This window comes from Mirounga leonina, unplaced genomic scaffold (genome assembly GCF_011800145.1).
Source record: "Mirounga leonina isolate KUSES-001 unplaced genomic scaffold, KU_Mleo_1.0 Mir_127, whole genome shotgun sequence".
NCBI lineage: Eukaryota > Metazoa > Chordata > Mammalia > Carnivora > Phocidae > Mirounga > Mirounga leonina.
The window spans coordinates 43,381,929-43,385,297 of record NW_023270316.1 but is presented as its reverse complement, the minus strand read 5'-3'; positions in this window follow the sequence as shown (position 1 = coordinate 43,385,297).

The following is a 3,369-nucleotide window of genomic DNA, read 5'->3' as shown; positions in this document are numbered from 1 at the left end:
CAAGATTTCTGTATGTCAGTATCTTTGTAAGTATTGGGAATTTGCCTTAAGTATTAATATCAAATTAGTTTTACTTCTATTTTCCAGAGAACAGTTACTGATCCTGCACTGCAACAATAATAATAAAATCTGAAGTCCAGCTCTGGGTCAGGTGACATGAAAATTTAGGCAAAGGATCATTCTGTGATATACTACAACTTACATAAATGAAAATAATATAAATGAGGGGAATCAAAGTTGATTAAATGAATTCTTTCAGGGAGTTGCAGCCTGTCAGGGTAAAGAGAATACATGAGAACTTGAATTTAGACCACATTTAATTGACTTTTTCATATTGTTGCAAAATACAGATGTACACATACTACATTTTACTTTTAAGTAGGCCTTTCTTTCTTCTCATGTCTCATTTCTTATCATATCAAATAGTATTCTCCAATTTGATTGTAAGTAAAATTTCACTTGAAGAAAATCCCACTAAATTATTTCCTGAGTTGATATATAAGTAAATTTGTAGGATCACCAATGAAACCGAGATTCAAACATTGACACCACTTTTATCTCTGAAAATGGTCCACACTTAAATTTATTTATGTGCATTTAGGTTCTTTATTAATGTTTCTTTCAAAAAAATTCATATTTACATAGCTTGGTTCAGTAATATTGGTATTCATATATCACAATATATTCTCTTCATAGCAATTCTTTAAGATAGGTTTCATAATCTCCTCTTTCAAGAACCCCCTTGTTTAAAAAGGCAGAATTGGTAAAATTGAAAGGGAAGTAGACATGACTCTGCTTCTCTGATTCCAATCTCCATAACCTCTCTACGACAGCACTAGGATCCTGCCATTTCCTGTCTTCCTGGAACAGAAATTTAAATTCTATCCTCTCATAAGAGGCACTACTAAAGAGAAAATGCAAATGGCTTTAGACTAGCTGAATAAGATTTTATATAAAAGTAATATGGTAAAATTTTGGAAAGCTCAAGAATATTTATAAAGCTAAAACTTTTTATGAATTTAATCATAGCATTTCAAAAAGGTCTTAGAGATTGTCTACTTCAAGCCAGTCATTACACACTTGAGGAAATTGAAACCTGAAGAGGTTAAACCACTTTTTGGTGGTCAACAGCTAAGAAACTGTGCAATCAGTAATATAAACCAGGCGAAATAGAAACCTTATTTGACTGGAGCAGGTTGTACAGCCAAGCTGCTGGACTTTGAAAAGAGGGTCTGCCACATACTATTGTGTAGTATTAGGCAATTTTCTAAAATGTCTTTGCTTCAACTTCATCATCTGTAAAATAGAGCTGGCAGTTATAGCACCTTCCTCTCAGTGTTGTTTTGAGGATATATGAGGTAATACAGAGAGACTATTTCTTATCACATATTACTCAGTTAATGACATTTTAATTTTAAACTCCAGCCCACATATTTCATCTTTCATATAAAAATAAAAATAGGGGTGCCTGGGTGGCTCAGTTGGTTAAACATCTGCCTTCACCTCAGGTCATGATCCCAGCGTCCTGGGATCGAGTCCCGCATCAGGCTCCCTGCTCAGGAGGGAGTCTGCTTCTCCCTCTCCCACTCCCCCTGCTTGTGCTCGCTTGCTCTCTGTGTGTGTCAAATAAATAAATAAAAATCTTAAAAATAAATAAAAATAAAAATAATTTCTTTCCAAAAATAATTCAATCCAGAGTAAGTATGTATTTACTTTTCTAAATTTCTGTACTTAAAATCACCACCTTTCCTAATGTCATTAATGTTGAAAATTCATTCTAATGTTGTCATTCCAATGTTCCTAGCTATTCCAGTTGTTACATTTGTAGGTTCTTATAGATAATTTGAGGAATGTCTCTCTCCCAGAACATTAATTGATAGGCTTGCATTTTTTTTTTCCAGAACTATTAATGACAAGAATAAGAATTGTAGCCAAATGAAATTGCATAGACCATGAGTTTGCATTCAACACTTAATTATTTTTTTATAATAATTGGAGGATATTAGTAAATAGTGTTAGTGTTCCAAAGGTGGGAAAACTATGGTCTGTGGGTCATACAGCCAGTTGCCTATTTTTGTAAATAAAAAATTATCACAGACAGCCACACATACATTTAAGTATTGTCAGTGACTGATTTTGCCCTACAGTGGTAGAGTTCAGTAGTTGTGAGAGAGGCAATATGGGCCATATATCCTAAAATATTTACCTTCTGGTTCTTTCCAGGAAAAAAAAAAAAATGCTAACCCCTGATTTAATCCCACCAAACAAGTCAAGCTAATGGAAGCATACTGGTTTACTCCTGGGTTATCCCATATACTGACATGCAAGTGCCATATCATTTTTGCTGGGGTAAACTGATATGCCACAAAATACTTCTAGGAAATTATTTTACAGTACTTGTCACAGTCTGACTGGTATATAACCAAACTGATAAAAAAGAAAGTTTATATGAATAAACATTTTTGTGCTGTAATGTAATATATACCAGAGGAGGTATATACTTAATATATGCATTATACATAATAATATGACAACATAATTATATATTTTATGCTGAATTAATAATTTAATGAGCAAAAACCTTACAGTTTACTGCCTTAACACAGAAGAGTATTATATTCACCTTAAGTTTAGATATCCAAAACTAGAAACATTTTCATAAAATTTGAAGCATGGGTAAGAAAGAGTTTGTTAGGCATTGTGAAGATTACAAATTAAATAGAAATGTATTTTGAGACATAAATTGAAGTTTATGTCTGAAGACAGTACAGTATAGGATGTGACTACAGATCCAATTAGAAATTTGATTCTAGATAGTACTTAATGGCCTCATGTGTCAGACTATGGCATTTAGAATTTTCCTATAGGGAATTGTTGGCAATGAATGATACTTATAAGGGGAGCTGTGTATTATTCAAAAGTTAATTTAAAGTAAATAGGAAATAGATTTATAGGTTTTTTTTTCAGTTTGAAATACCAATGAGTGGACTTGAAGTAATATCAGATCCTTACTCTATTTGTTAGACATTGCTAGGTTTTGAGATACGTTTTATAGCAGAACAAATGTATCCTATAGGACACCATCATGATTTTTCTGTTAGTGACTTCACTAGGAAATTCAAAGTTTTCACTATCTGGTGGAAAAGTAACTTTCGCCAATAATACTCTTTTATATTTATGAGAAATTATGAATAAAGAGATATTAGTAATTCTTGGTAAAAAGTGATGTGCCTTGGTTTAGTTCTTAATCTTATGAAAGTCCTGAGAAAGAGTATTTAGAAAAATAGAAAAGCCAGCTGTTTACCATTTGCTAAGGATTTTTTACAAGTGATTATGTAAAATTTCAGTGAAATCGATATTTGTAGAAGT